The sequence below is a fragment of the Seriola aureovittata genome, chromosome 20, assembly GCF_021018895.1.
Source record: "Seriola aureovittata isolate HTS-2021-v1 ecotype China chromosome 20, ASM2101889v1, whole genome shotgun sequence".
Taxonomy (NCBI): domain Eukaryota; kingdom Metazoa; phylum Chordata; class Actinopteri; order Carangiformes; family Carangidae; genus Seriola; species Seriola aureovittata.
Window position 1 is genome coordinate 3,774,027 of NC_079383.1, and position 24,020 is coordinate 3,798,046.

The 24,020-nt window shown below is 41.9% G+C and overlaps 1 protein-coding gene across 2 annotated transcripts in view; it reads right to left on the reverse strand.

Annotated features, from left to right (window-relative positions):
* Positions 1 to 23,538, reverse strand: part of svila (supervillin a) — a 76,169-nt gene extending 52,631 nt beyond the window's left edge. Inside the window, exons 1-2 of one of the 2 annotated variants that reach the window (XM_056364286.1) lie at positions 23,404 to 23,538; positions 17,840 to 17,910 (exon numbers count right to left, since the gene is read on the reverse strand). The gene's annotated coding sequence lies outside the window, so the exon portion shown is untranslated. Of the gene's footprint in view, positions 1 to 6,574; positions 6,708 to 17,839; positions 17,911 to 23,403 lie in introns of those variants that run through there. The other variant, XM_056364287.1, reaches the window with a different exon arrangement.
* Between the last annotated feature and the right edge of the window lie 482 nt (positions 23,539 to 24,020).

Sequence of the window (24,020 nt, forward strand, 5' to 3'; positions counted from 1 at the left end):
CCTGAGCCTCTGCAGCATGGCCATAAATTAGGACTGGGGGGGGTAGAGAATGAAAGGTAAAGATATTCATATGCACACACAAAGGGAGGCAGAGGGAGGGAGACTGAGGTTAAAACTCCATTTGCAATGTTGTTTGATGTCCTTTAAGAGGCATGATGGGATTTCAGTATGAAGCAAACAGATTCTTCTATGTGCCCTTTGACCTTCAAAGAGTATGTTAAGAAACTAAATGCTCTTTGCAACAGGTCAGTGAATTGAATATGGAGGTGATGTTTTGAACTTGAGCGTTGGTATTTAATCTGGATACTGAATTTGAATCGAGTATCGAATCGCCACACGGATCCTGTTCCAGTTCCAGCAGAGCTGTTCCACTTCGTTTGTAAACACACAGATGGATAACTGCAGGATTGTACGATACCAGAAGTATGATTTTAAAAATGAACGACAAAAACATGCAAACACGTTAACACAGGAGTGAGGAGATTGTCCCAATACGTGAGAAAGTGAAAAGTATTAAAAACAGTTGTTCTTATGCTCCTCTGTTTCCTGGTAGTTCCCCATTACAAAGAGAGGGACAGAGCATCCTGACAGCTAACTAGTTCAAGCATCTACCACATAACCGCAGTGTTCCCAGTTTGTGTTTCTGTTCAGGAACCTCTGTTACATGATGCAGCTCTGTGTCTGTTATCAAAGTAAATGCCCCAAAAAACATTTGACATCTTATAAAAAAATAGAGAGAAACTGATACAAGATGAAAGTGAACCGTCATTTAACCAGTAAGTGATGACGGTAATACAAAACAGTGTTCCATTCTGAAATCTGCTCAGGCTAATTTGTCTTTTCATAAATGTAAAGTGTTAACAGAGTTAGCTAGCTCGCTTAAATACCATTGTGCATCTATAGCTTTAGTGGCCCCATGGCCCCATGGCCCCTGCAGGGCCACTCCGGGACAAGATCTTCAAACCTCATTATCAACTTCTTTTTAACTGCCTCAAGTCTTTGAAACTTTACAGTCGCACCGAAAATAGACAAGACTGACCTTCTCCGGCCATTGCATAGTGTATTATCACACACACACACACACACAGCTCGGCATGGTTTTCCAAAATAAAACAGATAAGAGGTGTTAAGTAGAGGACTCGAAGACTCCAAGTGGACTGCTCCAAGAGGTCCAGCGCTGTGTGTGCCTCTCAGCCTATCACAGAGCTTAAATCTGGCCCTGGGCATCAGATACGCCTCAGTTACGTCAACGTTCTCGCGTTCAATGACTTGCAGGACTGGGGTGGCTCTGAAAATTTGAATGAAATTAATGTTCCACAAAGCCTTTTGGAAACCCCCAATGAAAGGATGTGGAGTCGTGGCTTTCATCTCTTGGTGGATGATAAATTGACAAATCGTTTCAACATCGTTTTTTCTTTGCATTCTGATCTACCGAAGCAGCTGTTCTCTGACGGCCCTTTGACCAATTTGTACCCGTTTAAATGCGGCATGTTGGTGAAAAATTGCTTTGCGACTATGTTGCAGACGCCGATATATGACATTTGCTTTTAAAGTTTTCTTTCATCAAGTTTGCTGAGAACATTTGAAGTCATTTTGTACACTTTTATCCAATTATCCATGGGAATAAAAAGTACTGAACAACAAAACAGAAAAAAAATGCAGGGTACAATTCCAAAAACCATTTGTCATGCTGATTTTTATTACTTTTTATGACTTTTCCTGCTCCTGAAAAGGTATTTAACTAAAACACTAACAGTGAGTGGACTGCACACTTTCCATAAACATAATTGCAATCATGATTAATTTGTAATTATATAAGCCAATATTGCACCATCTGTTCCTCGATGATGATATGACCCCTGAGGCATGTGATGCACATGAAAATGGTGAAACACATCTGCACGATCTGATTCAAACTAAGCCCTGAAGAAGTGAGCACACACACACACACAGAGCCCTGAGCTGTGTGTGTTTCAGTGTAATACACACAGCACATCTGGTCAGGAGAGAAAGCTACAGCACCAGAATTCCTCATCGATCCGGCTTGCCAGGGAATGCGTTTTCCATCCCCAGGCGCCGCGGACACCTTCCCAAGAACTGTCATTCTGCAGGACGGGAACACTTAAAGGGATAGAGACGCTAGTGGAAAGCTTGTGTCTCTCATTTCCCTCCAGAGTCAATGTCGTGCGAGGTGAGCCAGCAGAGTGGAGGCTGCCATCGGTGAACTAAACCAAATGTAGCTGCAATGATCAGTGCCTGGCAGGATGCACCTATTTCCAGAGTAAGAGCTGGGAACTCAGTGAACTATGAGCTCCAGAGTGCAGGTCTGCTACTCCTGAATAAACATTATCAATGGCATAGGTACTCATTCATTATGGTTGATCAGTTAAGAACATTTGATCAGCCAGAGAAGTTAGAAACTGACCTTTGGCTAAACTGCCCCTCTGGACAGCAGCATCAACATGTTGAAGCTGTGTGCATCACACTATTATAATACTCTGCATTTAAAGAGAACGGAAGATTCATTCATTCATTAGCTATACTGCTTATCCCTTAGGGTCACAGGGGGCTGGAGCCCCTCCCAGCTGATATTAGGTGAGGGCGGGGTAACAACCTGGACAGGGCACCAGTCTATCACAGGCAGACCAACAGCCATTCACGCACATTCACACCTATGCCAATTAACCAAGAACATGGAAACACAGCAAGGCTCCAGCCGGCCAGCAGGCTTTGAACTGTGAGTCGACAGTGCTAACCACTGCACTACCGTGCCACCAGAAATGGAAGATGGCATCTTCCAAGCTCCAATGAAAAGAATAATGCGGTTTCTTCTTCCTACATGAATCATCGTGTTGTGAGGACGCTGACTTTTCATATATGCCGCACGTGATCATGTGACCCTCTTTCTCCTCAAATTTACAGATTTTCTTTGGATTTCTTTTTCACAGAACAATTCTAAACCATAATGATTTCTCATTTCCACCGTTACATCCTATCCAAGGTTATGTTAATTGCTCAGGGGTCTATCTACAAAGACTTGTTGACAGGTTGTCAACAGAGAGCTGGCAGAACGGTCTCCCGGAGCGGTGGTCTGCTCTCTCTCTTTTTTTGTTCTTTTCTTCCAGCTACCTTTCATCCACTAAACCGAACAATGAAGTTCAGTTCATCCGACGCCTGAACAGAAAAAAACTGCAGAGTCCAGCCAGACTTTATGCAAATAGAGGCAGATCTAAGGGAGGGTCCAAACACTAGTCAACATGCAACATGTCACTCTGCTGCTGGTTTTTAACGCCAGAGCTGCGGTTTGGAGAACATCAAATATGACCAAGACCGTAGGATTCTGGGTAGAAAGAAAGTGCAAAGGCATATGCTGTCTCTAAATAGATAGTGAGAAGAGCTTATATTTATTTATAAATATTTTATTTTGCATTTGTTCCCTCCTATTTTTGAGGAGGTTTGACTGTAACAAAATGAACACCTATGCACAGTCTACAGTGCATCAGCGATAGCAGCTCATGTCGGAGCTCAAGTCTGAGGTCAATGCCAGGGGCAGAGACCCCAGCTCAAAGTCCTACATGCTATTAGTGGCTCATCATAAATCACCACTAATTAGATTTCAAAGTGGGACTTGTGGGTTTAAAATAAAGGAAAAGCTGTCATGGAGGAGGAAATACGTACGCACTTAAGACCCGCCACGTAAGACCACCAGGGCTAAGCCTCCTGGGCGCTTCCATAAAGCCGGGAACAGGTCCATGTCTCCAAACTGTTGGACGAGGATCCAGATACAGTAACATTTGCTTGTTCTACCTTCTGAAATGTATTTCTTGTATTCCATAGAATCAATGTAAACTAATATATCTTTGATATCGGACAGTAGGGCCAGAATTAGCCCACCTGCTCCTGGAAGTGGCCCTGGGGCACAAATGAGTGCCCCAAATAATATGTATGCATGTCCTGTTGCCTTTTTAGATGCAGCTGATAAAGAACAAAGCAGAGCTACGAGGAGAAGGATGTTTAGATTTGGATTCATCAGGAAAACAGAAGATTTAATGCTAATGTTGCTCTTTGTGTGCTGAATGTGTATAAGCAACAGTTTCTTATAAACCGCCATATCAACTTGAGGTTTACAAAAAAGGCCAAACAATTTACCACAAAAGTGTTTAGGAATATGCAGCTACAGTAAACACAACATCAACCGAAATACAGCGCCTCAGAATAAGCTGTCTAACAGTTTACAGCCATGCTAGTGGCTCTGTGAGACTGTACTGAGGCACAGCAGTGCGAAATGCTGATGTCAGCATATTAGCATGTTCACAATGACAATGTAAACATATTAATATTACAAAAGGGAAAATATTTACCATGTTGACTATTTTAGTTAACTTTTGCCACTTTACCACAAACCAGACAGTAAACCTTGGACCTTCAGGGTCCTTAAGGTTTTGGGGAACCGATGCCTATTGCAAGCTTTGAATGTATGTTTTTCCCAATTTTTTGACATTTCATGGACAACTGATTAAAGAACACTCAACACATTAATCAACAATGGAAATATATCTATACATATTAGGGATGCCGCAATCACATTTTTATATGGATACGATCACCTATGAGTATGATCATTTTTGTCATGCATTGCAGATGGCGTACGTTATATCAGTCTCACACACTTTGTAAAAGTTCTACACGGCCGACATGTTGCTTTGTTTTGATGGTCTGTCACACTACACAGTGCTACACACTTCTCAACCGCAGACACCAGACTGACCGCAGGTGATCAGTTTTAAGGTGATCGGTCACACATATATGCACACATGCATATATACATATACATACATATATATCATAGCTAGATGGCTGAGCTTATTAAATGGGGTTTAATTAATTTACCACGAAGAAAACTAAGATGATACACAGGGCGGATGTCTGTCTATGGTGACAGAACAGTAAACAAAACAAAGTAACTCGTCCGCCTTTTGTTTGGTCGACCCCGAGTGTTGACAAGAGGATGAGGGTTTGAACAGCAGCATGAGACATGTTTAGTCATGGTGCTTCTATCAGTCAGACATCAATCCACATATAGGCTCATATCTCTCTATTCTGTGAAGGCTGCAGACACACTGCTGTAGGTCTTCCTCACAGCTAATGTGTCATTTGACGGAGCAGCTCATGATAGACTGAACTAACCATCTATTTTTACAGGTGAATAAGCCATCAGAGGCTGAGCTCATAAAACACACCGACTGTAGCTCTTCCAATGATCACCTGGACCCAGACACAACACAGACACATTGATACTTTGACACATGAACACACTGCACTTCCTCTCAACCCTAGTAAAGAGATTAGTTGCTCTGGATCTCAGCCAATCAAATCACGGCGATCCCCCACCACCACTTGCAGTCTGACACCATGACAAACAGCTGAGGAAAGTGACAGTGACACAACCTGAGTGACAGTCAAACACTGACAATGTGAAACACAAGACAGTCACAACATCACCGTTCGGCTTCACCTCCTCCCGCTCCAGAAACCAGATCAGACCTCAGCCAATTAAGTAACTCTGAACTAGGGCTCGTGTATATTTGGAGCAGAGGGTAAAAATAAACTCATAGCTCAGGGCATCATGATTAAATGATGCATACAGCAGCATGAATCTGGAGTTATTCTAAACACTTAAACAACACCATTACATCCTGTTCTGGTATTCTTTCTTTGAAAATAAAAATAACAAAATGTTCACACAGTAACTGGAGGCTACAGTTACATAACATGTATTTGAAATTATGGGTGTCCAGAAAAAAACAAAAAGAACATGAGCAATGATTAAAGACAAGGCTTGTGTAAATGGAAAAACACGTGTAAAATGTTTAGTGTGTGTGTGTGTGTGTGTGTGTGTGTGTGTGTGTGTGTGTGTGTGTGTGTGTGTGTTGCCCTGTTAGGCAGCACTCTATTTCTGTCTGATGTCCTGACAGAGCGAGAGCAGGTGCAGCACAATGAACAACTGTAGTCTCCCCGACAAGTCACTCACTCACTCACTCACCACTGAATGAATCACACATGGAGAAGCTCAGCAGCCACGAAAATCCTAATCTCTCTTAGACCATTCATTTCTTCAGCTCACATGCACACAGATAAATACAGGTATGGAAGCATGAATATCCAGTTTTTCAATGGCAGTCAAGAGAATCTACCAAACCCACATTTTAACAAAAATAACTGAGCGTGTCATCAGTAACTGACACAAGGAGTTTGCTGTAATTTGTTGCTGTTTCTAGGAGAAAATGCAGAATCCAGCCTGGACCTGACAGAAACATTCAAATTAACCAGAGTGTAATGAAATTCTCATAACCATAATTTAAAAAAGTACATTTTAGACCATTTTTCTTAAATGTTTGTCTTTAAAACATTAGCAATCTTTTGGCATCAACCCTAAACCATCCAACATTTAATCTAATTGATACAAAAACAATAAAAAAGGAATATTAAAGCACAATGTTTAACCTCCAATGTCAGTCAACACCTCTTATTGAGATCTAGACCTGTAGTCAGTCATCAAATGAAAGCAACATACCTTCTTAATGTAGGTTTTCTTCTCAGAGAGCCATTGAGTCTTCAGGTTGAAGTGGTTCAGGTAGGTTCAGTAAGAAGTCAGTTTAAAGTTTTTATTCAGCCTAGTGGTTCTACAGTCCTGTGGAAGGTCAGAGCTCTGGGGGCTTGTGGGACAGGACTACTGAGACATAAAGATAGACTGACAGGTCCACAGGCCCCCCCACAACTCCCACCCACTTTCTATCTACAACCCTGCTTTAGCACATGTGTTGTGGCTAGATCCACAGCAGGCATGAACCCAAGGGGTGGACGGGCGGGTGGGTGGGTGGGTAGGTGGCTGATAAATTTAGAACGGTGCTTTCCCACTCACATCAACGCCAGGGCAGATCAATCAAATGACCAAAAGTTACAAGTGGCGGTGAAGAGGCCAGTCAAACCAGGGGCAGTGGGAAGGTAAGACGAAAGAAGACGGAAAAGTTATTCTGAATTAACAGTTAAAAGTAATAAATGGTGGAATCGCAGTTATAAAAAGTCACTGTAAATAAATGCTTCTGCTTGACCCACACACATTTCTGCACAGGCAGAGCCATGGCTGATTTGTTTATGTTAAATCAACTGGTAGAGTCACAACACCTTAGATTTGTGCTCAAACGAAAAATCATTATTCAATTTATTTATTCTTTTTTCTCTGGCTTTATCTCAAAATTTAAACAACACATCAGTTAGCTGTAAAATATTTGAGATTTAGTGATTGTGGAAATGAGTTGCAGCCCTACATTACACACGCTAAAAACTAAAGGCACTGTCCTCCTGTAAAAAAACAAACAAAAAAAAACGAGCCCATAGGTCGTTTATGCAGCAGGTTATTATGTCCCATTGTGACGTTTTGTTGCTAGGCGACATCTAGTGGTAGAAGTAATTACGACAGGTGCAAAGGGAAGAGTGCTGTGACGTAGTACATAGAGAGACAAAATCCACATTAGGAGGATGTTGAGGTGGATGGATGGGTCGGTCTACAAAACAGGAATATGGACACAGGAGAGCGGTGTTCAATTCCCATATGAAACCAGCAGTTTATATTGTAACCATGACAACAAAGATGGTCTAATGTCGATGAAGTACTTATTTTAATTCGAAATCACCTCACCATCTTTTCCTAAATCTAACCAAGTAGTTTTATTTTGCCTAAACCTTATTAAAGTAACCATGGCAATGAAGGTAGGTATGCTGCTGTTGATACAGGCCGTGTGTTTACTACTGTAGCCATGACAACCGACGTCCGGTACGCTTGCTGCCGTAAGGGTGCTATTTCGGTCCCCACTCCTGTGGATCGTATCAGAGAGCTGAACAAAATGACCTGTGTGGTTGTTCAGGTTGGAGATTGGTTGAAAACAAAACAGAGGCTGTGTCAGACCTGTGGCACACATGGTACAAACTTTAATCACAGTACATCAAATAAAGACAGCAAACCTAACAACTGGCCATCTCACTGGCAGAGTCTGGTTAGGGTGGTAAACAGCGACAGGAACATATTTACTGTAAACAGTCAGTTCAACAAGCCTCTGAAGACGAGACAAACCTCTCATTCATCACGCCGATACAGCATTTGAGATTCAAAAGCAAAATAACAGGTCAACTCTGGACAGACGGAGAGGAAGGAAGGGAATCTAACACACACCCAAAGACCCAAAGATAAGGACAGGGCTCGGATTCAGCTGGCCAATGAACAAAGGACACACTAGGCAAAAGAGAGGACATGGGGCGCTGCCAGTCACATGGAAGAGGAGAGAGGGGGACACAAAGGACGAGGCAGATTTTTTTATTAAATGCTTTTTTAGTGGAGTGAAGCCTATGAAACCTGCCTATGAAATCATTAGAGTAACTGGCATGTAGACAATATCATTAGGGACAAACACTCACCTCCACTTTGGTTTTGAGCTTCAAGGCAAACAGCACCATCTAGTGTTGACAACGCGGTACAACCACAGTGTTCACTGTGACCTCTGCTCTTTAAGGTTTTCCGTCTTAACACCACCTCATTGTTCAAGACATCACACCAAACAATTTGTTAAAGACTGTGTGAAAAGGTAAACCCTAAAATTGATTCATGATTTTTTCAGCTGCTTGTGAGAGCAGCTCTGGGCATGGGGCCAGGCTCCGAGGCTCCGAGGCTCTTCAGCCGGGCTTTGTACTTTGACTGAGCATCGAAGACGACGCGATTCAGCCACTCCAGGGCTAATTAGCAGAGGAGAAACATTAGTTCTTCCAAAGCCAGCAGAGAAATGTCGGAGCGAATGTGATTTTAATTTAGCCCCTTGTTAGGCGAGAGCTGAATGTTGATTGCTAACATGCCCCAACCACACTGAACTGTCAGCACAACACAGAAGACTGAGGGCAAAGAAACTCTCCTCCTGTTTTTCCATAAACAGCTGCAGATAGACCACAACAATGTCCCGGGACGCTGAAAAACTGGAAATATGTGTACTATTAAACCCTCTCCCCTCCTTTACTGCCTCGCTTTGATGACCGTCAGACACTCACACTCAGCAGCTTTGGTTAAAGGAATATTCTGCACATGCAGAGCAGACTGGGCCTGTTCAACCCTGAAATCAACCCGCAGCATGGGACACCATTCACACAGAGCGCTGAGCATGAAACACCAGCGCCAATTAAACTGAGACACAATAAAAGTCTGTTTAAAGTGTAACAGATGGGCAAACAGAAAAGAGAACAACACAAGAGCAGGTTGAAGAACGAAAGACATTTCATTTTCTTCATGCTCACGTGGTTGGCAATGTATTCTCCAAGCTTTAGCAACATTCATGTTTCTTTTCATGCTTCTTAATGAAAGAAAAAGAAAGTATAGACTTCACGCAACCTTAGCAAATCCACAAGAGGTTAGTGAATTTCATGATTTGCAGTGTGTTTGAGGTAGGATTGTTTTAATTTGTTTACAGGCCACTGAGTCTTTGTTGTATACAAGTGAATTGGCTCTTGCCTGTTCGTATCATTTACCTTTATCTGACGGCTTTTGTTGCTACTGCTACCTCAGCCCATGGTGATTAGGTTGAGAAACAAAGCCATGCTACTGCCTAACCATTAATCACGTACCTTCCTGAAATGGACACTGGTGTCACTGGTCAAATGCTCATTTCTGACAAACAGGCGCTTTGTAAGAAGCAACACGACTCTTTATCCCTTCATTGCATTGCAATAAAGTACAAATTTTGTTTGTAAGAAGCAATAAAAACAAGCATTTAACTACTTGTTTGGTTCTCACACGTACAGTCAGATTTGGTTTACAGGTTGAGAATAAAACCTTAGAAAAGATTAAACCTTTACCATCACAAGCATGCCTCAAATTTGTAAGGGGCTTCCAATCATGAATTTCTCCATATAAAAAGGTGAAATAGGTGAGGTTGTTCAATTATCAACTGGCACCCAAAGCAAACTCCCAAAAACGTAACACCCGACCTTGACTTTGCCAATCTTTCACTCCCATTAGTAACCCGACAAAGTTGATTCATTCAAGCTGTACTCGCCCGAACTGCATGGTAAGCATCCAGATGTGCCGAGTGGTTTTGATCAAAGCTTCTCCCTCTTGCTTAAACACTCTACAAACTCCTCTTTGCAACTCCGATGCAGTGAACCTCAGGACCTCACACACAAGACAAGACCTCAAGGGAAAGTTTACCCATGAGCACCTTTTAGTCCAGCGAAGAACACAAGATTTCAAGGTGTCATTCAGTGGCCACAAATAGACAGCGTGAGGGCAGGCAAGAGCGTCAAAGAGGGCAGGACGATGTGAATGGGTGATGGAAAGAAGAAAAAGATACGAGTAGACGGAGCATGAGTGTGATAAAAGCACAGCTTCAGAAAATAAGAGTGAAAAGAGGGAGAAAGATAAGACAATAGAAGGTGTCTTTTCTCCCCCAAACTGAAGCTGCACTTTTTTAAACAAGAACCTTATCTTGATGGCAGCCGTCGATGACAGCTCCACTCTCTCTCTCCCTCCATCCTAATATACCGTGACCTACATGTCTACTCAACGCCAGCAAAATTGCCGTTACACAAACCAGACCCCCTTTTCCACCGAAGCTTGCCGCCCAGCCTCCCAGCAGAAAGGCTTTCAAAGCACATTAATGAGCAGATATGTCCAGCAATGAAAGCAATCACACAGCTGAAGGAAGATGAAATGGGAAGAGGGGATGAGATTGAGAGGTTAGATGACGGAGATAAAACAGTAGATGAACAGTGGACCGTACCTTTCATAGCTCCTCTGATTTCTGTTGTTCACCAGTAAAAAAATCAGCATCCACAGTCAAAACACTCGAGAAACAGCAGGAGGGAAAGAAGAGATAGCAGAGACATAGTAGAGAAGGAGATGGACAGAAAGAGTGAGACTGCTGGAGGGTAGGACTGGAAGGACTATCGGAGTCACATGATCAGACTGGAAGCCACTGGCAGGGTCACAAAACCACAGGGTGGGTTTGGCTGTGACACCAGCATTGGCCCATTTAGACAGCAACAGGCACAGTTAGAGAGTCAGCCTGGCATCTGGCAGTGGGTCACCAGGGCCGCGGCCAAGAGCCGTACACCTGGAGTGTGTCTGACAGCGCTAACGGACATTATGACAGCGATGAATAGAAATGGGAATCAGTCCTAATGAGCTCCGACAAGGAACGAGGATGGAGGGGCGGGAGAGGGTAGGACAGAGTCACCCAGCAGAGATAGGAATGGGAGGAATCCCTTTTTTTTTCTTCCAGCAGCCATGATGAGTCAAACAGAGGGACAGTAAACCAGAAAAGGCAACAGCTCAGAGGCAGAGGGAACCACTTTCCCCACATGGCTGAAGACCAACGGCCGTAACTGACAAACACAGACACAAACATGATTCCAGTTCCTGCAGGAGATGAGTGGGTGTGCTACATCACTCCATCTGACAGTTTGAGAGGCAGGCTCAACCTCCAGGTCAGAGGTTATATAGACCGATTTGGTTCTGTGCTATACTACACTGCTATACTGAAACCAAGGGAGAAAGATTACTTTGAGGTCCAATGGACTCAAGACAATTTCATCAAAAATGATGCTAGTGCTCAATATCTTTGAGGCTGAACCTCTGTACCAAAAAAAGAAAAAAAAGTTTTATTACCATGGGAAAATCCATAAAAGTGTCTTTAGACAATGGGACACTACAAGTATCTGCTGAAACCAGCACTAATTAAAGTTTCTAGCTCCTCAAGCCAACATGTCCCACTGCTGCTATTTAACAGCTGGAGAAAAATCTGCCTCAAATTCAAGAGTAATTTACTAAAACACATAAAAGCTGCATTTATTGATTTTTGGCCTGTAAGGTGTAGGTGAACTGGGTTGATCCCGCAGAACACGTTACATGTTAAAATATATAGTAAAAGCAAAAAAATAAAGGTAATTATCTCAAAATCTAAAGGTTTTTTAGCGGAATTTGGTCCATTTTCAATAGATGGCAAGAGCTGTTATCAGCTGCTCCAACAATATCAGTGGCTTGGTAATTATGTTTCATCTTTTTTTTTTTACAAAATTATGTATTTCATCTGATTACAATTCAGGAAATTATGGTTTGAAACTTTGACAATGTATAATTCTAAACTGTCAATTAAAACCAGCTGGGTTTAGTTATATCTGTCAGTTTGATTCCGACACCACAGTAATGGTGGCACAGCTACAGAGCACAACACATACAGTAAATTAGCCAGTGGATTAGTGGATATAAAAGATAAACATCTGAGCAAACAGTAATTACTTAGCAAATGAGCCAACATTAGCATTAGCACGTATTCAGAGTTGTGTTGTGTTACTCTCCTTTTAGCTCTGTTTGGTCTCCGTTAAGTTACACCTCTGTCTCTCTGTCCAGCTGCCAAATGATCCATTATATTCACCAGCTAACTGGGTAGGTGCAGCAGGTAGTCTACAATGGGTTTATCAGACCTTTTGTCGATGAAAACAGCTGTGTGCTGCTGCTGCAAACAGGGACAGCCCACAAACTCTAAAAGCCAGAAATCTTGAGGGGAACTGCAGAGTTGCATGATAACGCCTCATGACTGTCACTACGAACAACACATAGTTGTTTGATTCAATGTTAATATAAAAATGTTGATTATTGTATCCTTGCAGCCACAAAAAAAAAAAAAGGAACGTTGCATAGAGTGGAAGAGGACGGTCACAGGCTGATACCTGATACTTACATGGCCATTACTGAGCAGCAAACAAACTGAAATGAGTCCAACTGTTTAGAGCACTTCAGAGAAGTGTTTATTGTGAGGGAAAACATGCAACCAGAGCAGTTTACAGTCAGGCTAAGCTGACCCGCGGCCCCAGGCAGAGAGAGAGCCGAGGTAAGCTGGTCTGGGACAGAGGTCGTAAATGTGACAGGAACAAGCAAAAAACGGCCAAAGACTGGTTAGTACACATTTTAACACTGGGTTTTTCTTTGGCTAGCTAAGTAGCTACAACTGATTTTTTATAGTCATGGTTACAGGCCTTAGGTAGTGTAGCCCGATCAGGTTTCGACATGAGCCCTGTGGCAGGAAATACTTTAAATTTATCAGATTAATAATATTTAAATTGGTGTTACTGGTGTAATGGGAGGTATCCGATAGCTCTGTCATTGAATATCAATGTTATTTTACACAAGTACACACAGAAACAAGTGAGCACACCCCCAACACATGCACTCCTGCCATGTCAGGCATCCTGCGCGAATGCTTTCCTATAAAAGGCAAGCTGTTAGCTCCAGCATGGCATCAGACCAGGGACACTGATGAGCAGCACCAGGTGCAGGTGTGTGTTCACACACGTCTGTCACCTCCACACTGTTACCCAGTCAGACTTTGGCACTTCATGATGACTCCCCTTCAAGTCATCACCCACCTCTGATCTGTGCTAACCGGCTCGACGGGGGGGGGGGGGGGGGGGGGGGGGCAGGGATGAACAGCACCTGGAACCACCTGATAACATCCACCATCATGACCTCATACACTCAGCTACGTCAGGCTCTCTTGTTTCAATTAGACATGGGTCAGACCTCTTTTATTGGATGATTAAATCATATGTGGAGCAGTGGATGGGTGGGGCTTCCCCTTCACAGCACAGGGCTAATGGCATCAGACTGTCAATCAGACATGTCTTCAGATATCTGAACTGAAACAACTGGCACGAATCTGCAGCCTCTGTTTGATTCAGTCCTGCTGTCACTGTGAGGATCTGGTTTCAACATGAGTCATGTACATCTCCTTCCGAGAGCAAGCAAAAAAGGCAGGATGTAGTAAAGTGCCAGTGTTGGGGTGACGGGTAAATGTGGGTGGATGTATGTGGTTTTATATGGTTTATATGTGTTGGAGGTGTGTCAGTATGGAGTCTAGAGGAGCTCAGGGGGGCGAGGAGTATAATTATATAGTTCGGCCAAACAGCAGGAGCCTGTAAGAAACTCGTCAGCAGATGTTACTCTGCTAAAATGTGCAGAGTTGAGCTTTAATCGAATATTCCACGTTTTATTTTTGTATTATTTTATTGGTTGTGCAACATGCAATAACTCAGCAAGAGTGAGGTTTTAGATGGGGGAGGGGGACAAACAAAACATATGTGAATGTATATTTATGTAAATCTAGAATGTATCAGATTTATGAAGAAATGGTTAACTTACTGTATTTATTATATATTGATGTTGTTGCATCTTTACTAAAAAGGTTGTTGAATTTTATACTTTTATGAGAATATCAGCTGTAAATTCAGATCTTTGTTTTTACATGTGCGTTTAAGGTTGCAGTTGTTTTTTCAGCCCTGATTTGTGTCTGCAGCTTTTGCTGTCAGGCCAACATCCACCAATCAGAGAGTTAGGACGGCCCGTAAAGCAAACCCCAAGAGACCAAGGAGATATCGCCAGTTCTAGACGGTCACAAATCAAAAGGTTGGAAAGTAAAGATCCAAACCACTTTACTTTGAAGTTAACCCAAAGTGAGTGCTACACAGTCAGTAATAATCCCTCATTGTACCACAAAACTGTCCACAAAACTAAGGCAAGTATGGTAGTTGGTAGTACAGAAGTCAGTCGTGTGTTTGCTTTGTTTTCTTCCACATTAGTTTGGCTAACTGGAGGGTTTTCTTGTATTACCAGCGAGAATGTTGTAGACCCTTGATTCATTTTAATGACAATAATTTTCATGGTTAATGTCAAGTTTTTTCAGTTTATGTAGACTTACATCTGTGCATGACAACAGTATGGTTATGGTTAGAACATTTAGAACAAAGGCTAACTTTAAAGTGGCAACAATCAATATTTTTTATAACGACAATGTTTAAAATTACGATGTGAAAAGACTGTGAATGAGGCTTTATGGTGTTTTATAGCAAGTTTTGGCTCCTTGTTTAGGCCACAACTTTCATGAAGCGCTCATGAAGTCATTTTCAGCCACAGCAGGCAGCTGGTTTTGTTTGGTTTTTCCAAATCCATTGGAGACTACCTGCTCAGCAGCAAACAGCAGCAGACACAGTTAGAGACTAGTGAGTGAACACTGTGGAGCATTTAGTAGCTAAAGAGGCAGATTTCTCCACATATTTTCTAAGACAGAAAATACAGGATTTATATGAGGTGGACACACACACAAATTTAAATGAATGATAATGTTGTTCTGTAACTGCTGGATGTGTAAATGAGCAGCTGTTTGCTCACAGCTTCACTGCATCAACCTTCCAGCCCCCAAGTGGCCAAAAAAAAGAATCAGTTATTGCTGATTAGCTGCTGGATTGTGACAAGGCCCAAGTTCAGATCTCCCCCTACATGAAAGTTGACTCCTGCATTATCACTGGACTGAAATCAAGCACTGCACAAATGTCCAGTATGAACATATGGTTATTGGGATGATTTAAACTCGCATGATCATGTGACCCCTTCTGTTTCATGGCATTTCTGAAATACTTTTAGTGATGTGCTCCCAGAAATTCACTATTATCCAAGTACGTACAATGTTATTATTACAGATAGGAATGATGGCCAAAATGACGACTAAAAGTTGTCCTTTAAAAAGGACCTGTACATTTACATATTTCTCCTTTTCTCAGGTTAAAGGCGGGTGGTCCTACTAAGATGTACCCGAGGTCACTTTACACTATAGTATCAAAAATTATAAATGTGGAATTTGCTGCCCTAACAAGTGAAGTATGAATAAACATGTTTATGGGTCTCTGCTAAAGCACTCACTGACACAATGAAGCCTCTCAAGCCTGTGTGTAAGGGTGTGTGTGTGTGTGTGTGTGTGTGTTTGGCAACACACTACCTATTGTGTCAACACAACAGCGGCTGAAGTCTAATCTTTCTAACATCTCGAAAGACATACAACACAAACAGCGGAAAGTTTGTCCATCAGTGCCAGTCGGGGGGTTGGGTCTCCACATTACTACTTCAAAAGGTTAAAACATTTAATAATTCAATTTACCAACACTGAACCTCGCACAACCACACCCACAAAGCAGGATGAGATATTGCATTAGAGATTTGAACTGGCTAATGTGATCTACATCACCCGGGTATCAATGTAGAGCTGAAGGAATGTCACCTCTGCAGAGGAAGGGGGTGTCTAAGCTCCCCTCAGCACAAAGCAAGATGGGGACAATAAAAAGCAAACAGGCAGTAGGGTCCACTTCCTCCAGGCTTTTAAAAACAGGAGACTAATGGGGAAATACTGATGCATGACCACAATGTTTAGATGCTACTTAATATTAAAAGATATAGTTTGATATTTTACCTTCTCCTTTTTGCTTTCTTGCCAAGTGTTAGATGAGAAAATTGACACCACTCTCATGACTATGTTCAATGTGGAGCTACAGCTTGAGTTGATTAGCTTAGCTTAGCATCAAGACTGGAGGTGGAAACAGCTGACATGGCTCTGTCTAAAGCTTTGTGGTTTAACTCAGAGTTACACACTGGAACTATTTCTCTCCAGTCGCAGTGACTTCCTAGAGTCTCTGTTGGTCGCCATGGCGCCCTAATGTTGACAACAAGAATCGGACTGGTGGTTTCACAGGTTTGTGTTTTGTATGAATTGTTATTTGTAGGTGTAATGTAGCACTTTGGACACAGGCAGGCTCGTTGTTTCCCCGTTTCTGCTCTTTATGTTAAATTAAGCACATTTACTCACATACTGTCCAGAAGTATAATTTTCAGTCACAGGCGCCATTTTTCTGCAGAACCTGTATTTTTACTTTTGATACGTTAAATATGCTATTGATTTTAAACCTCTATTTTAATTTGATTATTTGTACTTTGTATTGGTACTTTTACTGAAAGGATTTCCCTAAAAGGATTTGAGTCTTTCTTTAACCGCTCTATTTAACACACAGATGTGACTGTGGTATCGATTTTCTCATCTAACTATTACGAATAAGTGCATATCAAAAAATGCCAAACACAACAGCAACACAAAATGCTATGTTGAGCATCTTGCTTCCATCATTTGACCTGAATTCCTTTCAAATAGAATAGTGCACTCACTGGCAGCCATATTGGAGCTCCTTAAGACAACAATAACAGCTTTGAGCAACTTGTTTTGTTATGAAAGTTCAAGAAGTGAATAAACAAATGGTGAGTTTCTAAAACATGTGGAAATAAATGCAGATTTGTGCAAATTTGTGGCCGTTTTACGAAACAATAAATGTAGAATTTATGTATATATAAACGCTATTGTCAAGAGACTTTATGATCTGAGCTTCTAATCATTATATTGTAAAAATATACAACCACTACTAAACATACTAATGCAAGAAATGTTTGCAAAAGTAATACTACCAAAACCAAAAAAACGGTGTTGAAGGAGAGAGTCCAAAAATACAACTAATGTAAAATCAAAAACTATAATGTCTGTAACCACAAACAACTCACACATGCACACACATGAACCAAACAAGAGGCTGTTACCATGGTGAGGAGAGTAAAATTTGGCTTCTTCTGCACAGCCGAGGTCTGTTGTTGATTCACCTCATCATAGCTAAACATGATGTCATTGACAAACTGGTGAACCATCGGAACAGAGAGGGGTCTTCTAAAGGTCTGCTCGTGTCTGGATGACCCCAGGAAAGGGAGGATACGCGTGTGCGATACCCCCCTTCCTTCCTTCCTACTGTGATCAACAAACTATGCTGCTCAGTGATGTACAGTATGTCGTCTTGGCTGCGGTTGATGGGTCATTGTTTCTGGGCCTCAGACACAGAATCTGTTTTTATGAGAGAAACAAATGGACTGGGCTGATGTACTTACAAGATGACCATTGAGACAGAAGAGCTCAGCTTTCTTCCTCCAGTGGCCGGGCTCCTGGACGCCACCTGGTCCTGAAAACAAAGCATTAACTTAGTCACCAGAGTGTTGGGAGCTTCAACTTAATCTTATAGTTGTGAGACAGTCGCCAGTTTCCTTTTCCTCTTAAATAGTTAAGATATTGGGAAAATGGAAGTACAGTACACAAACACATATTCAAACACGCCCACTGGTTTGTAAGGGCCCATACTCTATAAAGTGAGATGTCCATGTGTAGTGTGATTATAGATCAGGTCTAGCTTCTATATTAATACTGTGAAAGTATCAAAGCCTCAGTCCACAGAGAAATGCACACAGCCTGTATTCAGAAACTGAGCCTTAAAACCAGCTGTCAGGACTTCTGTCACTTTGTGATGTCACAACGCAGTCACCACTCTCAGCCTCGCCCCAAGCCCCGCCCACCTTGACCCACCATTCATCCCTGCAGGACTTGGTTTCTCTGAGTGTTTACCTGAAATCTGTTGTATTTTTATTGGATCACTCAGAAAACAGTAAACCAATCAGAAGAGAGGCTCAGGGCCTCCTCTATTTTCATTGGCTCACTGACCTTTTGTTACTAGAGCTCCAGAGAGAAGCCTGAGAGAGGAGATGTAAAATTACATTGGGATGGTTTTTGGTTTTTATAACCACATATATATCTTCGTGTGGATCAACACTTCAAATAAAACACAGAAGAAGAGGAAAATATAAATTAAAAAACAAATTAAAAAAATATATACCTTTAAACATATGAATCAACAAAACACCAATTACTTTTGTCTGAATGGAGACAAGTGAAAAGTGTAGGACAGCAAGCTGCATGCTTCCATATTAATTAACAAAATCTGCAAATCTTTGGTTGATGGACACAATATAAACTGCTGGACTGGATGCTCATTACATTCCAATTAGGTCAACAACGACTACAGATTATTTTCACATGAAAAAAGTATGAATCTGAATGAGTGAACCAAACCTTTAGAGATGCTATTCACATATCAAATGCCTGTCAATTAAGTGCAACACTGGAGTATTGTGTTTGTGACCTACATGGGCCTATATCCAGCCCACACACAGCACATGCCACTGTATCGAAGGTCTGTGAACCCAGTGGCCTTTATATTATAGTAGCTATCTACTTTAGCATTTATGGGTGTACTAGCCACTTTGGATTTATTTGAAGTAAGGATCCCACTTTCACCAACTTTGCTTCTACTTGATGATCACTCATTAAAGGGTACATGATGTTGCATTACGATACGTTACCATAGGAGCGAGAGAGAAAGATGAGTGACCAAAGACGCTTGCCTCTCACTCTCTCTGTGGCAGGGCAAATTAAATTTAATATTAACAAATAACTAAGTTACTACATTAATGGGAAATCAAATTGAATATCGTCTTGATGTTCGCAAAGTCATGAACAATCGGCGATCGTTCAGATGATCGTCAATCACCGTTGTCATCGTCCATCGGCACAACCAACACATTGTTTTGACAGCTGTTTTTTTTAATATGCTAGTTCTATATATGCAACCTTTCCCTATGGGGGCATGGTGGGTTGAAAAAAAAGGTGAGAAATGCATCTTGTACAATGTTTAATCAATAAATAAATTGGGTAATGTGGGCACTAACTACCTATCACCTAACTACAGGAGAGGCACCAGCGATGGCCAATCAGATTCCAGAGGGGGACTGTGCCACCCTCTGGCCCCACCCCTGTGTTGGATAGAAAAAAAAGCAAATTAATGATGTCACCTTAAGCTTTTAGAAACTAGAATTGTGTTAAAAAAAGACATTTCTCTCATGCTTAGTTATTATGATCTCTCTGTGTCAATCAATACCAGCATCCTTTCTTACTTACTCTCCTTTGCTGTGAAATTGTATCTCAAGCATTTACTACTTACAAACCATCATTGCTCAGTGAGGGGTGTGGGATCTGTGCTTGAGACCTGTAATCTTGTTGCAGTTCCTTCTAACTGCCAACAGAGGCTGATAAAAGGATTTAAATGACTGAAAACCTCCTTTTTGCCTTTATTAGACAGTTCAAAGATGAGAAACCAGACTGTGAGTTAAAGTGGAGGCTCTGCGTCAGATTCAAGTCCGGACCGTTGACTTCACATGGTATACACTTTAGACCACTGAGATGCTGTTAAATTAACAGGTCTGCTGAGCTTTATGTGTAGAGGAGAAGACCTGAGGCTTTTTCAAAGCTTGTTTTCAAGAACTAGTGATCTGGAACATAACATGGGTCAAGATCCAAAAGGACACATAGCCACTTAAAAGCAGGCTGCTCCAGCCCAGTGGGCTTCATACAGTATGTTCATGGTTTTTCTGTGCTGTTCCAGATCACAGAAATACCATAATGCAAAAAACATCTACTGCTAAATCCTTTGAATGTAACATTTAGGAGATATACTTTTGGTTTTCCAAACAGTGCTGAGTTTAAGGACCCACAACATTTTATGAATATTTATGAGTTTTTGGGAAACTGATTTAACGGAACAAAAGAGGCGGGTTAGTCTTGAGGATTATAGACCTATAAATCATTTCTGTTTTGCATTATTTCCCTTTGATGTCATGGCAACCAAGACCACCCAAATCATACTTCCAACATGCGTGAGCTAATCATCAAACACTGACAGACAAAAAGCACAGAACCACATCTATATTACAGGTGGAGCCTTGTTTCATCAGCAGCTCTGAGCCTCGTCTCCCGGCAGGAGAGACTCACTGAGCATCTGCTTCCAATAGCTCCTCGGGCCCCCCCTTCCTCATCCACTGGGGGTCTGTGGGAGGCTCAGGCAGCAGAACCATTGGACCCATCTGAGCCCCCGAGTCCCAGCTCTCCGGACCGGGGCCCCCAAAACAATGATGCAACACCCAACAGGCTTATGTAACTAACTTCTACTGGAAGTTTCTCTCTGAAACACAGAAGGTGGAGACCCTGGGAACACTCACAACAAATAAAGTACTGGACTGTATTTCAGTCCGTCCACATGCACTTACACTGCACTTACGTTCAATTGCAGAGTGGATGGATCATACTGAAGGGTTGGTACACCAACTTCAAAAAAGACTTTTTTCACCACCTAGTTATGGCTAGCCTTTCAGATATATTTTGGTTTCAACAACCCAGCTGGTGCTGAACAAATTAGAATCCACGCACTGTTCAGGCGACTCTGTTGCTTTTACCTCCCGTAACCAGACAGGTAAAAAGCCGCACCTGCCAAGTCCCAACCCTGCATCATAATAATGTAACTATTTTGCTAAAGATATTTAACCTTACCTTCACATGTTGCTACTGGAACCGGCAAACATGGAAAATCCTAGTATAAATAGAGCTGATGTTGCTGACACACACACACACACACTAAAATAGGTGAAGACAACTCATCTTATTGGAGACAAGCTTTGTGGGCTGGCAGTCTACTGGACTGGAAGTAACACGCACCCACAGCTTTACGTCATCGCTTCTCAGCTAATCACCACCACAATTACAAAGTCCGGCAACGGCAGACAGGTTGAGGGCTTAATCATCACTTTGATCCCACTCCACTGGGATCATCCATTATTATTTCACTGACAATTAATTTTTTTTCAGGCAGAAGACCGTTTTAGCTTGTTGGTCCTTGTTTTGCAGGCTCATGCTGTGAGGGCCTAAGGGTCAGGCTGATAAGCCGACCTTCAACTTGGAAAAGGAAACGTGGCAAAGGCAGAAATATCCCATGTATGAAGGGACAAAGGCTATTTATGACATTAATACTTTTGAGTAAGTCTTGCTAAATTTTGATCAGATGTTGATATAACTCAGTATTCATGTAAAAGGAACATGAACAAAGGGAAAAGTTCATACTCCTGTCAACATCTGAATGTTGTTTAAACATATCAATATCCTCAGCAGATTATATTATAGGCCTACCTGATCCACTGAGGTAAAACTGCACCAAACATTGGCATAAGGAACTGATTCAGCTGGGAGTTACAGTTTTGAGCTAAAAATCAGAGGGAAAACACAAACTGCAAGTTGATCAATCTAAAGCTAAGCCTCTCTCTAGCCATTAGAATGATCAAGGGCAAGGTACTCAAGTGTTGTCACAATCCCTCAGGGTTCACTGACCTCACCTCTTGAAGGTTTGGTCAAGGGGAATGCCGGCTAATTAGCTTCTTTATGCACTTCCAAGTGTGTTGAAAAACAATGAAGTAGCCCTCCTAATTACTCACAGGTTATTTATTTTGGCAAGTTATAAATCACCAGCTACCAGGACAAAACTTTGAGAGCGTAGGCCTGCTGTGTTTATATGTGGGTGTGTGTTTACTAAATGTGCATTCACTCAGTTTTTCAGCTGTAGCAAAGCTTATTCCACACTGGCTGCAATAGAGGCTTTGACTTCACCTACTGTGCAAACGGTGCAGTGCAATGATGTGTTAGCCATACACTGCTGCAAGTCATGGTAATATGCCTGTGTTTTAAAGACAAAGAAACGCTTAATCACAAAATATCCGTCTTGAAATACGTTTGCATTAGCCACGCCAAACACCGTATGAAAAGCTACATTTTAAAGTTGCTTTGTTCGTCATCACAGGTACAGAACAAGCTGGAGGTGATTTAAGACCTTTCAGAAGTCATCAGTATGCTCTGGTAAATCCGGCGGGATGACAAATCCTCTGTGCAGCAATTCACTTTAGAATATTCCCAATTTTAGCAGTGCGTTAGCGGCTGATGACAGCCCATCCCTGCGTCCTCCTGCAGACAATACACTGTGGGATAACTTGAGAAAAGTCGAAACTTTGCTTCAATAAACGCTGCACGGTGTGTTGGATACATGCCGATATGTTGTACTGATAGATGTAAGAGTGTGTCACACAAAATTTGCTATGTCTCGTGGAAGGGGAGAATGGAAACATTAAATTACAAGATTTTTCAACGCAGTTTGGCATTGCCTTCTCTCCCTACCGCGAAAAGCGCACGCACCGAGGCAGACCAATGTCCTCTCTCCTCACCGCTGCGGTATTGGATGTCATGTACTGTGTAACATAATATCGCCTATATCTGGCGCCGAGGGATAATAAAATAGTCTATTGTTGCCGTGGGTCCGGCTCTTTAGTTTCTCAAGTTGTCTGAACGCAGACTCATTACTCCACCTTTTACTTTCCTGGTTGAGGTGATGTCAGACGGTGTGGATGGTGTAGCCTAATATAGGCTATATAGTCTTCACCTGGCGGAGGATGGGCTCACCTGGATCGACTGAAGGATTAGCATACTGTTTCTTAATATTGTTAGAATTCCACATTAGACAAACTGTCCGCAAACACAACCTCAACTCTGCAAAGTGAGGCCATAGGCTGCATTACTAACACGCTTTGTTGCGGGTAATCGCGTTTGTCGGACTTCAAACTTATTTAAACTGCTCTTTTTCTGCTCTTACACCAAAATCCAACCACGCTGACAAAATGTTTGAGTCCTCCTCACGTACAAAACAACAGGGGCAAACATTTCCACGCACAAACATTTAGTTAGCTCCACTCACCGGTGCTGTCCTGAAGGAGACAACTTGTTTGTAATGTCTGTTAAACCACCACGAACACACGCTTCTAATATCCCGCGGACGGACACACACACACACACACACACACACACCCACACCCGACTGTCATTCACTCAGATCCTCTGCTGCTGCTGCTGCTGCTGCAAACTTCTTCACTCCTGTCAAGTTCACCATCACCACAGAGCCTCTGGAGTTTTCAGAATAAAAGCCTAGTTGAAGTCGCCTTAACGTCGTTGAATTACAGTGAATGGCTGCGCACAAAATTGACTTGGTTTTCCACCAAGCTTTGAAACAGCTGGTTGTAGCTTAGTTCGTCTTCTTCATATTGTTTTAACCTTGTATTTCTCACATTTGTGGTACACAACCTTTTTGCTCTTATCTTGTTTGAGTGAAATTTATCATTCAAATTTCTAAAAACATACTTTTTTCAGAGCTTATCCTGATTATATTGATATTTTTTATATTTAGTTACTGTAATTTATTTTGCCTATTTAATTCAGGTTTTTTTTATATGTAGTTTATTCTTATCTTACCTTTTCTTATTTATCTGTCACTTAACAGGAAAAAGGCGACAGAAAAAGAAGCGTGTAAATGCAGTG